Raw genomic sequence first — 13,636 nt, forward strand, 5'->3', positions numbered from 1 at the left:
CTCTCCCTTCCTCTCTGTAAAAAATCAATAAAAATATATTAAAAAATAAAATACTGTATCACTATATTGATACTATAATAAGTTTTTTGTTATGCTAATTGCCTCAAGTAATCCCTATATTATCCCTATTTTTATCCCATTTTATTTTATTTTGTAATATGTTTTTATTGATTTTAGAGAGAATGGAAGGGAGGGGGAGAGAGAGAGAGGGAGAGAGAGAGAAACGAAGATGCCACAGAAACATTGATCGGCTGCCTCCTGCACGCCCCCTACTGCAGATCGAGCCTAAAACCCGGCATGCACCCGGACTGGGAATCAAACCAGCGACCTCTTGGTGCATGGGACAACGTTCACCACTGAGCACACCAGTTCATAAAAGCTATGAACTGATGCTCAGGGTACTTGAGTCATTTCCCCAAGGTCACACAGAAGGTCAGCAGCGGAGCTGAATCCAGGTGATCTGACCCCATGGCCTGTGCACTGAGCTCTCAGATCCCCACTGCCTCGCAGCCACTCCCCATAACTCAGAGCAGGATGAGGTACTGATTTCATTACTGCGGCTGCAGCACTCGGATGCAACTCACGGCACTGTCCTGGTACACAGTTCATTCAATCCAGGACATGAGAGGTGAATGCTCAAGCCTCATCCATTTCCACTCAACTTCCCAATGGGCCATGGGTACAACAGGGAGACAAGCACAAATCTATACACATCAATTAATAGGAAAAGACAGGGTTGTCTTTGTACTTACGTGATGAAAGCCCTGCCCCCCTGTGGTCCTTGGGGCACTCTGAATGGCCGGCCTCCTAGGATTTGACATCTCACCCCAAACAAAAGCGGGGGGGCTCCTGCATACCAAAGCATCGTGCCCCTCCGCAATGTCCCTTCCACATGTACCACCCGCATCTTTACACACGCAAAGGGGAGCTATACCACTCTAACTGTATGTATAGCATGTAAACTTGGAAAGGCCACAAAATCAACGGGAACTTTATAGTGTAACACTTCCCACAACTGTCTAGTTAGTAATAGAAAAACATTTTACAGTGTTTAAAGCATAATCTTCATGTGTAATATGTACAGCAAATGTAAAAGCAAACGCAGGACAAAGTCCTTAAAAATCAGCCACATTTTAAAACAAAAAAAAAACACACACAATTAATTTTAAACTACCACTTTTTCTGCAGTAGTGACATTATCTATTAAACATTCTCAACCATCCTTTTCAAATACAAAGCTGATGTGACCAACTTCACCCCACCCCAGCTACCTCCTGCCTCACACAGGGCCTACTAGTCTGACGAATTCTCCCCCAATTTGCCCGTATTCATCTGCCTGAGAACAAAAATGTGTGCTGGGCCAAGGGTCAAGGTAAGCCCTCTCCTGAGCCACCCAGACACCTTGACTAACCCCCAGGCGCTGGTCTCAACAGCATCTTTCTCACCAGCCAGACTCCTCCGTCCAAGACACTGGCAGCAAAGATAATAAGCAGGTAGCTGATATTACCACAAAATTAAATCGTGTAGGTGCCATCTTCAGATCCAATCAGACATTGGTGGGAAGTAAAAGATATGCAAATCAATGCTGAGAAGGTGGCACACTGTTCCCCAGAGAGAATCAAAGTTCAGAGAAATCACTCTTGCAATTTTATGTTATTCCATAATCAAGGAGCAATCCTTGGGACACTAGCTCTCCCTTTTCTTCGACTCAGTATTTCAATAGCAGCCGATCGGAAAACACTTCTCTGGGCCTTTTTTTTTTTCTGCACCTCTCCCGCCGGAAAAAAAAAAAAATTAGCAAGACAAGTGACTTCAGAATCCATCCCATCCCCTTTGCTAACTGCTGTGCACCTGCGTATCCTGTCACCTTTCCCACCTGAGGCCCAGGGAGAGAGAGAGGGGGAAACAGGCTGAGCGTGTGATGAGCAAGTTCCTCTCTAAGGTTGGTGTGGCTCCCATCAACTCTCTGAACTCAGCTCACATCCCTTCAATGCAAACGTGAAACAGCCCGCTTACTGACAGCTTGCAGAGACAGAACCATAAAACCAGCAAAGCCACTGAATCAGACACCTCCCCGTCACAGAACAGTGCGCCCCGTGAACTTCTATGGACTCTGAGGGAGCTGGGAGAGTCTGGAATACAATGTCCGTACGATTTTTGCAGTGAACATATTCTGTTCCACTGATGGGAAAAAACCTTTAAAAACGTGGTCTCCGTGGCAAGAAGGCAAGTAGAACTGGGCTTTATTGTAACAGAGAAGCAACGCCAGGTGAGAACGTGGTGGGGGAGCAGGGTGGGCACTGCACACACACACACACACACACACACACACACACACACACATTTATCTTTTTAAAATATATATATATGAGTCCCCAGTCAAAATTCCTTCCATTTCCCCTCCCTATTGATAGCCTGCTAACTCTAATATTTAGGTCATTCATAATCTAACCTCAATTTATATATCCCACAGCCCCTTATTGTAGCCCAACAGTGTCTCATTGGTCCTGAATTTAGGGACAGAGGGGCCTCCACTATATCTTCGTTCCAACTACACCTGATATTTTGAATGTTCTTCCCTTTCTTCCAAGGTCAGTTCAAGGTGACCTCTCTGCTCTCTCCCGAACACTCAAAACCACACTGATTCAACGGCGACTTAGTCAGAGGCCAGTGCAGTGGACAAAAGTAGACAAAGAAGGAAACCTAATGGATGTTGTGCTATGGGAGGTCCTAGCAAGGAATTCAACCTGGAATGACCATGGCCTCTAAGCCTTTAAGCTGCCCCTAGACCAGTGATGGCGAACCTTTTGAGCTCGGCGTGTCAGCATTTTGAAAAACCCTAACTTAACTCTGGTGCCGTGTCACATATAGAAATTTTTTGATATTTGCAACCATAGTAAAACAAAGGCATATTTTTGATATTTATTTTATATATTTAAATGCCATTTAACAAAGAAAAATCAACCAAAAAAAATGAGTTCGTCGCGTGCCTGACACACGTGTCATAGGTTCGCCATCACTGCCCTAGACAGTGACAAGATGTGACCCAGGTTTGTTCTGTGTGTTTTTTTTTAATGAAACAAAGGTCAAGGGAAGTAAGAACTCACTGTCTGTAAGTCAGCCTGATTGGAGTTGAGAGAGCTAAGGCTGGAGTAAAAACAGAGAAAAATGCCGGAGAGGTGAATAGGGCCTGTGAAGTGGGGTCTTTTGGGCCAATTTCAGCAAGTTCCTGCCTTAACTTAAGGGCAATTGTGAGCCACAACCATGTTAAGCAAGGGAGTGAGCTAGAGCCTGAAGAACTGGACAAAGTTCACTGACTACAATCCAGAGCTCAGCCAGCCCTGACAAGTCCAGGCTTGAAACTGATTCGAATACAAAGACACGTCTACTTCCCCGAGGGCCAGTCTGGAACAGCTGGGGGACAGAATGCTCAGGAAGATGGATGGGAGGAGGTCAGGTGCCGCTTGACTTTGCCTAAGGGCGTAGAGCAAGTATCAGCTCCCATCAACCTTAACTGCTCAGACACTCCCACTCCGAGGAGCGGAGTGCGAGATTGCTGATGCGGAAGGATCAGAGCTGACTCTGCTGTTTTCATTAACGTAAATCCAAGACGGAGAAGCCTGGCCTCCAATGGACTGAATCTGTGCCATTCCCCCAACAGCTCCGGTCTCCATCGCATGGGAAACAAAGCCTTGCTGCTTTTCTATCCTCCTTTCGAGACCTGGGGTTCAGCGTCCAGGAAGGTCCCCTGAAATGCAGGCATCGGGAATTTCCCCACAGAGAGCCTGGGCGGGTGGGCAGTGGGAGCCCAGCTGCCAGGAGGGGATGCGACCCATGTCCTCACCCAGTCCGGTGCCCTACGCTGACCTGCCGACCTTCTATTCGGTTGCCATGAAGACACGTTGCTCCAAACAAACACATTCGAAAAGTTCTACTGCAGCTTCTCTAGGATGGGTGGTAAGTGTCTGCTCTCCATCCTCAATATCACGTCAGGTAACACCTACCAGGACGCATGCGGACTGTTTCTTGTTCGGGGTGACAATTCCCCTCTGACTCCCCGTGGCTACCTTAGGGGCTCGTGGTGGGACAGCCGTTCTCACATCTCTTGCCACAGGATAGGCCATCTTTCTGCCCTTGCCAACAGCATGGATTTTGAAGGCAACAGAAGAAAGTAGCTACACAAAGTCGAGATTGCAACACACTAAAGATGTCAACTGCACTGAATAAAAAGGACTGTGACACTTCTATTTTGGACAAAGCACCGCTGAGAAGTCTCCAACTCAAACATGTCAAGCGTTCTATCACTGGCATGCATCAGTCTGTCACTGGCCGTTCCTCGGGTACTTTACACTGGAGGGACACTGTGATTGAAACTAGAAGGATATTTGATATATCACCTGCCTCAGGGTTTCAACCAGAGGATTCTTTTCTCTTCCCCCAGAATCCTTCCACCTAACCCCACCCGGTCCTAGTGCCCCCTCCCCTGCCCTGGCCCCCACAGAGGCTGTCAGGAGAGCTGTAGGATCCAGGCTTTGCTCACCATGCACAGGCCATCATGTGTGTCTGACTCTGTACTCCCCTGGCCGTCATCCACGCTCTGGAAGGAGGACTGGACGCTCAAGCTGACCACGAGGTAATAAACACGGCCGGGAGCCAACCCCACCGGCAGAGTATCTCCAGGTCACGCCTTCCATAAGGAGACGCTAAATCAATGACACGTTCTCAGGTAAAAAGGAGTCGTTTATTTCTCAGACACAGACACAGCTAACTAACCTTTTCAGCAGGACAACAGGTCCTCGCACAACATTTCGCTCAATGTTGTTTCGTTATGACATTGGTGAGGTGCCGTGTATCAATTAGTTTTTCATAAAATCGGTTTCATTTTACGTGGTTCGACTCAGTTCCAGAAATCTACCAACGATGGTAAGGGACTTCCTATGTTGCCTTCTTAACCCCAAATCATTACTTCCCTTAGTTACTTGTCTACACACCAAAAAAAAAATTTTAAAAATTTTAGAGTTGAAGACAGTAACCAAGTATGACTCGTTAACCAAATAACTCCTTCCATTTCTTTACAATGGGTTAAACTAACATAGGATTCTTACAAACAGCTCATACTGTCCTCAAATATAACCTATGAAGTACATACCTCCGTTCTCCCAAAAAGAGGATGAAGTTCAGCCCTAGCCAGTTTGGCTCTGTGGATAGAGCGTCAGCCAAGGGACTGAAGGGTCCCAGATTCGATTCAGGCGAAGAGCACAAACCTCGGTTTCAGGCTGGATCCCTGAGGCCCTGGTCGGGGCGTGTGCAGGAAGCAACCAGTCGATGTGTCTCTCTCACATCGAAGTGTCTCTGTCTTTCCCTCTCTCTTCCACTCGCTCTTAAAATCAATGGAAAATATCTTCAGATGAGGATTAACAAAAAAAGAGAGAGAATGAAGTTCAGAGAACTGAAGTCCATGTTCACGCAGCTGACTGCAGAGCGAGGGCTAAAATAAGAACTTCAGGACTCCATTCCACTCCTCACTCACATGACCCCTTTAACGTCTGGAAATTTCTCTCTAATGCCTATGTTTTACATTTTTAAAATAAAGGCTTAATGAAACGTATGGAGTGTTAACATCACGGTCATATACGCCTGACGTGCCCCAAACTACTCACCTCCTACCTGCTGTCGTCACATTTACAGACCACAGTTCTCCTCCCCTGTGAGGTACAGCGAGACCGTGAAAAACACTAGCCAATCAGTCACTGCAGTGCTCTGAACAGCCCTTACAGAACAACGGTTCTTTTTTAAACAAAACTAATTATTCAGTATTTGAATCTGACACTAATAAAACTCTCATTAAACAAAGAAGCTCTTGGGGAAATACCAAAATGCTTTGTAAAGAATCCGCTATATCAGGAAAGCTAAAAATCAAGGGGAAAAGGCTACATACGATGTGATTCTAACCATCTGACCTCCTGGAAAAGACAAAAGTATGGAGACAGGAAAAGGGTGAGTGGTTGCCAGGGGTTGGTGAGGGAAGGAAAGGGTGGGGATGGATGGGCAGAGCACAGAGGACTGTGAGGGCAGTGAAACTATTCTATAATGATGGGTACATGTCCTCGTACATTGTCCAAGCTCACAGAATGTACACGTACACCACCAAGAGTGAACCCCGATGCAAACGACAACCTCTGGGTGATGATAATGTGTCAATATCGGCTCGTTGGCTGTAACAAATGTACCATCTGGTGAGTGATGCTGCAAATGGGGGAGGGGGTGCCGGGCGGGAGAGGGAGTGCATATGCGGAATCTCTACCTCCCACTCCAGGTTGCTGTGAACCTAAAACTGCTCTAAAAAATAAAGTCTATTAAACCATGCGGGTAAATTACCTGTGGCAACTCCACTCTTTTCCTACCGCTTACAGCCTTGCAGGTGCGCCATTACCTGTTTCGTGCAGCGCGCCCTTGGCCATCAACCCCAAGCTCCGGGGAGCTGCTTTCCATACTCATCACTCCTCGCGATGCCTGCTCTGCCCCTCGAAGCCCACTCACCCTCCACCATGACCCCACAGACTACGTCCAAAGACGGGGAGGAAACGAGGCCCAGACAGCAGACGGAGAGCACAGAGCGAGGCTAAGGGGGTGCAGAATTCCTACCGGGAGATGCCTGCGGGGAAACGCAGGAGAGAGCAGAGAGGAGGGAAGAATCCCCAGAAAGGAAAACCGCAGGAAACTAAATTACCCTAAAATACACACACGGTCTACAAGCATTTTCCTTCTTTAAGAAACGTCTTTGCTGTGCACGGTTCCAACACTCGGGCGGGGTCGTGTGTTTACACCGTGTCCTCCAGCTCCAAGCAAGACGGCTCTTCAAAGGTCGACCGCAAATGCTGCGAACATTTTTCAACACAAAGATATAAGGAGCGTGTGTGACAGAGGGCCTTTACAAAGGCCTCGCCCTCAGAATAAACTTGTGGGTAAAACGGCAAAGATTACACTTTTGGTGATTTATTACATAAGAGAAAAATGGGTCCTTCCACCTTCTGGGCACTCAGTCCAGAACCTGCCAGGAGCTGGGAAACCTCGGAGCTCCCTGAGCCCTGAAACCATCCCTCGGGAGCGGCTGCGGGGGGCGGGCCTGCTCTGGCCACACTGCCCACAGCCGGGACCTGCTGCCTGAGAACCGGGCACCTAGAAAACCATCAGACCCGGGACATCGTCCCGAGATTCTGGTGTAAGTGCTCCGATGTGCGTTAGTCATCCATAGAGGATAAGCCAGAGGTGGTGAATCCACAGGGAGTTTACACAATAGAGAGCCTGCTGGTCTCTCTATACGAGAGCCCCCACCACCCCACACAGCCAACAACCACTGACAGGCCCTCCCCAACCCCATCACGCCCGATTCCAAGCACTGCATTTTTTTTCAAATATATTTTTATTGATTTCCGAGAGGAAGGGAGAGGGAGAGAGAGAGAGAAACATCAATGATGAGAGAGGATCATTGATCAGCTGCTTCCTGCATGCCCCCTACTGGGGATTGAGCCCACAACCCAGGCATGTGCCCTTGAACGGAATCGAACCCAGGACCCTCCCATCCGCAGGCCAATGCTCTATCCACTGAGCCAAGCCGGCTAGGGCTGCATTTTTAACTGGGTCCACTTCTCGAAAGTCTGCCGCTGGCCGGAAAGGCTGACCTGCTGTCCTCCCAGACTCTCGGCCACGCCCTTCGGCGTCCTCGCATCCCTTCTCCTGGCTGTGCTCTAGCTGCAGTGTTCTCTGCCACGCACATTCAGCCCTTTCTCTTCTCTCTACGCGGCCTAAGCACGCCCATGCTTCCCAGCCTCCAGCTCCTCCCCAGACGCAGGCACCACACAGAGAGCTGTCCCCCTGCCCCCCTCTCCCGGGAGCACCAGGACCCACAGCCAACGCCTCCTAGACACCCCCACCCGCCAATGGTGTGCCCGCAGGCTCGTTAACACAACACGCCCAAGCCTGCGCTCACCCTCGGCCCTCAGACCGGCTCTCTCTCCTCCTTCCCTCTCGCCGACCAGGAACCTGGGAGCCACTCTCCCATCCCCTTCACATTCAATCACAAAGACCACCACGCTTCCCTCCTCCTAAATATCTTCCCTAAACCACCTCACTGCTCAGCAGCCCCACTGCCCCTCCTCATCTGAGTGCTCAACCTCCTGTCATGCAGATGAACACTCTGTCTTCAGCTCTGGCCGACAGTCCTGCCACAACTCCACCCCCCTCACCGCCCCCCCCCACCCAGCACTGTCAGGGACCTTGCAGTCACCACAATCCTCCAGTGGTCACTCACCCGGGAGGGAAAGCAGGCCCTGACTGAGCTGTCCCTCTCCTTTCACTCCTGACTTTGCCCTTCACACTCTAACTGACCTACAGAGTCCCCAGAACACCTGCTCTCAGAAGCCATACAACGACCCATGATGTTAGCTCCTTGCCACCTACCCCTCCTACTCAGCCTCCAACACTCAGCACAAACTCAGCCACTGCGCAAGCCCTCCACCCCCATCCACCTCCCACCCCCCGGGCGTCTCCATGGGGATAGAGAGCTCCTGCGAGCCTTCCTGTGCACATCTCTCCATTGTGGCGAATCGCACGGCACACTTCAGGGGTCTGTAGAGATGGCTACTGTCCTACTAGACTATGAACTCCTTGATCAAGGACAGTGATTTTTCATCTTCGTATCTAGTTCAATGCACATGGCATACAGTGTAAAAAAAAAAAAATTAAAGCCTGGCCAGTGTTGCTCAGTGGTTGAGTATCGACCTATGAACCAGGAGGTCACGGTTTGATTCCCGGTCAGGGCACATGCCCAGGTTGTGGCTCAATCCCCAGGAGGGGATTCTCTCGATGATTCTCTCTCTCCCTCTCCCTTCCTCTCTGCAATCAATAAAAATTTAGTTTTTAAAACAATTAAAAAGGAATGAATGAACTATAGGACAAGGAAAGGGCATGAAGACAGCCGCTGGACTTTGAGTAGAGAAAAAAACCAGATCTAAGGAAGTACACATCTACTATTAAGTCCGTCCCCCCCATAAAAAACAAACAAACAAAGAAATGCAGGGTTATTCAGGTGGCATCGAAGCGATAAGAGAAAAAGCTAATCATTGGACTGAGCAGGCAGTAAGGAGGTCAGAGTCTGCGGCAGAGTGGCTGACTGAAGGCCAGAGATAAAGGGGTTCTTTCTAAGAGGGAAGTCATTCATCGACCTCCGTCTGCCCATGGACTGAGCGAGAGGCCGGCACCTTCCCCTCAGCTCACACACCCCTTTGCCAGCGCTCTCCATACCCCTTCCCAGTCCCACAACCAAGTACCCGGTTCCACGGGGAGTTCCCCTCGTTGGCACCCCCTGTCCTGGCCGCGGGGTTGTCTGGGATGTAAGAGATGGGGAGTCTTTGTTCTGGTAGCAAGGACCTAGAGGCAAGAAAATTGAACTAGTCTTTCCCAGGGACTTCCTCTGTACCAGTAGCATGCTACTTTACAGGCCTCCATCTGACAATGATCGCGAGGAGTGGCCCCATTTCACAGATGAGGATGTGTGTCCAAGACCACAGAGCTGGGCCATGACACAGCCTGTCCCAGAACCCGGGAAGGCAGCCTCCAGAGTATTCCGATAGCCCCCACAAGGAGGGGGACGTGGTCCAGCCACTCCAGGCTGGAACTCAGAACCCACGATTCTCCAACACCCTGTTATAAACGTGGGTGAGTCTACAGGACCACTCGCACAGCGGGCGTGCAGTGAGTGAACAAAGCTGTGGGGGCCTAACCTAGGAAGCTAAAAGCTACTTGTTATTTTATTCCTACATAATTACCCCTATCAGCATCACAAACAAAAATGAACTTAAAAATGAGTTTTTGGATCACAACGGGTCCTTAAATGAGGCTTTCCTTTAAGATTATTTTTCTTCCGCAAAAAAGGTAAATAAATAAAAAATAAAAATAAAAAACCATGCAGGATAGAAACAATCCCTCCTGTTGCCTTGTGAGAGCAGTGGCACTGGCAGACCCCTGTGGGGACCTGCTTGTCTGGCCAGGCCTCACTCACAGTGGGCTGTCATTTGAATAAAACACCATCCTCAGCCCTAGAGACGAGGACTTATGATGGAGGCGCCACACACGATGGCGCGTCGGGGGACAGGCCTATAATGTACTGACAGCGTGTACTCCTCAGCAACGCGCAACCCGGGGCCTAGTGTGAAATCAGACGTCTGTGGACTCGTCTCCCTTGGCCCGGAGAGCAGCATTAGTTAGACACACGTGAGTCTACAGGACCACTCGCACAGCGGGCGTGCAGTGAGTGAACAAAGCTGTGGGGGCCTAACCTAGGAAGCTAAAAGCTACTTGTTATTTTATTCCTACATAATTACCCCGATCAGCATCACAAACAAAAATGAACTTAAAAATAAGTTTTTGGATCACAAAGGGTCCTTAAATGAGGCTTCCCTTTAAGACTATTTTTCTTCCGCAAAAAAAGGAAATAAATAAAAAATAAAAATAAAAAGCCACGCAGGATAGAAACGATCCCGCCTGTTGCCTGGTGAGAGCAGTGGCACTGGCAGACCCTGTGGGGACCTGCTTGTCTGGCCGGGCCTCACTCACAGTGGGCTGTCATTTGAATAAAACACCATCCTCAGCCCTAGAGACGAGGACTTATGATGGAGGCGCCACATACCATGGCACGCCGGGGACAGGCCTGTAATGTACTGACAGCATGTACTCCTCAGCAACGCGCAACCCAGGGCCTAGTGTGAAATCAGACGTCTGTGGACTCGTCTCCCTTGGCCCGGAGAGCAGCATTAGTTAGACACACTAACCACACGGCTGAGCTGTATCATTAAACCCGCCGCTGGGCAAAATCATGACACCCGGACACGAAGCATCGGTGGTTTTATGTGATGCTCATTCGCCACAGGCCTTCCTGAAATCGAAAGGAAACCCTGGCTTTCAGACTCAGCTCAGGGCAGTGGGTGTCTCCTCACGGGGGAGCAGTCAGCGCTTCTTCAACACAGGCCAGAAGCCCTTCCCCTTCATCTCTCAGGCCCCACCTGTGTGTGGGCAGGGCTGTGGAACCAGGCATCTGATGGGGGAGTCTGAGCCGCATCAGGGGTCAGGCCTCGTCTGGGGAAATTCTAGGATCAGCTATAACAGGCTATCCGATCCGCTGTGAAAATGCAAAACCCCAGGAGGCTTAGCACCTTCAGGAAAGTGAAATACTAGGTCCTTTTCCACAATCACAAGGAAAGTCCTAAGAATGTGATGGGTGACCAGAGAGAGACAGGGAGGGAAATTAGCGGGCCAGTGGCTGGCTGCACACACTCCTTGTAACTATGCTCATTGCTCTGTTTCGATAGACGACAAGCTAAGGAGCAGAGAAGTGTTAACAGGCCCAGAGGGCAGATCTAGCAAAATCAGAGCCAGGAATCAAGCCTGCGTCTAAAAGACTGTCTGCAGCCCTAGCTGGTTTGCTCAGTGGTTGGAGCATTGGCCCGAGGGCTGAAGGGTCTCGGATTCCATTCTGGTCAAGGGCACATACTTCGGTTGCAGGCTCAATTCTGGCCCCTGGTGGTGGTGGTAGAATGTGGGAGGCAACCAATCAATGTGCCTCTCTCACTCTGTGTGTGTGTGTGTGTGTGTGTCTCCTCCTCCCTTCCACTTTCTCTAAAAACCAATAGGGAAAAATATCCTCGGGGGAGGATTAATAAAAATAAATAAAAGCCTGTGTGTAAAAGGCATGCTACTTCTACTTGAGGGTTTGGGGTGAAACAGGAATGGTGGTAAATAGCCAGAAATGTGGAGATAAAAGGCAAACATTTAGAATTTTGCCAAATAGAAATATATAATTATGAAATTAAAAGTCGAAGAAATCAACCCAAACTGCTGACAGTGGCATTGTGAGAGGGAGTTCCGAGGAGACTTGCCTTCTACCTTTTATATCCTGGCAAGATTCGACTCTTTGTCGCTTTTTAAAACCTATGTAACCAGAAAAAGACACCTTTATCACTTGGATAAAAAGTGAGGGGCAAAAAAAAAAAAATGCGGGCCGCGTACAGAAGCCCAGGCGAGTGAACGCCGGTATTTATTTCCCACCGTGATCGTCCCTGCCCTCGCCAGGCCTCCCCGCCTGTGTCACCCGTAAGGGAGAACCCAAACACAGATCCTCGTCTAACGATGATGCGGGCACCACACACTGACGCACTGGAAACTGACCACACTGTTCACTCAGGACATCGCGAGGGCCAGGCAGCCTGGGGAGCTCCTGAGGGACAGTCCCAGGAAGGCAGGGAAAGAGCCGCCCCGCCCCGCCCACCAGTGGCCAGCAGAACCGGGAGGCCTTGTACATCACCACTTAGCTGTTCAGAAAATCCTCGGAAAACTGGTGAAGGCTCCACCCAAAGGGCCATCCCCACCAGTCTCCGCGCCCACCACCCCCGCTCATCCATAGATAAAACAATCTCTGTTGAATCCTTGAGGGAACCCATCATCAATTAAACAACTATTCTCGGGGTTTTCAGAAAGTCAGTGCTGTGGTCACCGGCCTCGCGATTCAAACGCATACAAAGGCAGGTGCAGGCGCAGGCGGCCTGCGGGATGCCAGAGGGCAGCCCCAGTTTCCCGGTGGGCATCTCAGAGGCGGTTTCCTGTTCCTGCTGGTGGCTCGCCGAATGGTAACTCATTCAAAGCCTTGGCTTATGTGGGGCCGAGGGGGTGCAGAGGTGCTCCCACCCTTCTGGGAGAGGCTGGGTGTCACATCACCAACACGAGAGGCGAGAGGCGTGGGGAGGGAGGTGCTGGCGGGGGGATGGAACAGCCCCAGGAAAAGGGCCGAGGAAAGAGGCCCCGCTGAACATCACAGCGACCCTCCAAGGGCTTCCATGTGCTGTTTGGCAACTTTTCAGGAGAGAAGAGAATGCTGGTGAGGGGGTCTCACAGCAAGAGTCCCGAGAAGGGGGCCCAGCCTGGCCATGCTCCCTCCCGGGAAGCTGGGGAGAAGATCCCCAAAGAAACTCAACGCTGACATGCTGCTATGCACTCTATGCGGGTATGCACTCTGTTGCTGCTTTGCGCTCTGTGCTTTGGGGTCATGAGGGGTTTTTCCAGGGGTCCCCCTTTTAAAATGCAAAGGTCCTGTTTGTCACCAGGGGGACTCTGGCTCTTTAATAATCAAACCCAAGAGGTGCGAGGCCCAGGCTCCGAGGGAGTGAAGGGTCAGGGCCAGCTGCCAGCCACCGGGCACTGAGCCTGGAAACCCTCGGGGCGGGAGTGCGGCCTGGAAGGTGGGAACACGTGGACTTGGGCCCCAAGGTCCCGGGGGAGCTGAGCTGGGGATGTAGACCTTGCACCCCTGCCGTCTCGGGGCGCCCTGGCTCCCTCCGGCCCTGCTCATTGCTTACTTACCCTTTCTCCCGCTCTTCCTGGGTGAGAAGGGGTAAGTGGCTATTTTGTGCCCAATTTGGCCAAAACCCTAAAAGTAAACATGACAGAGACAGACACGTGTTTTAAAATCCCGAGGGTCCAGCCTGAGGAGCTCCCACCACCTGCCCCACGCTTCCAGGGGGGACAGCGCGCCCTCCCGGCCGGGACTCGGGGCGCAGCTGTTCCCCTTGGGCTCGGGGCTCGCCCC

At 50.5% G+C, this 13,636-nt stretch overlaps 1 protein-coding gene across 2 annotated transcripts in view; it reads right to left on the reverse strand.

Moving 5' to 3' along the window:
* The window catches only part of IMMP2L (inner mitochondrial membrane peptidase subunit 2), a 488,390-nt gene extending 474,783 nt beyond the window's left edge, over positions 1-13,607 (reverse strand). The window contains exons 1-2 of one of the 2 annotated variants that reach the window (XM_014547169.1): positions 13,411-13,607; positions 9,330-9,429 (exon numbers count right to left, since the gene is read on the reverse strand). The gene's annotated coding sequence lies outside the window, so the exon portion shown is untranslated. The remainder of the gene's footprint in view (positions 1-9,329; positions 9,430-13,410) is intronic. The other variant, XM_005875617.2, reaches the window with a different exon arrangement.
* Between the last annotated feature and the right edge of the window lie 29 nt (positions 13,608-13,636).

Source organism: Myotis brandtii, unplaced genomic scaffold (assembly GCF_000412655.1).
Source record: "Myotis brandtii unplaced genomic scaffold, ASM41265v1 scaffold466, whole genome shotgun sequence".
Lineage (NCBI taxonomy): Eukaryota > Metazoa > Chordata > Mammalia > Chiroptera > Vespertilionidae > Myotis > Myotis brandtii.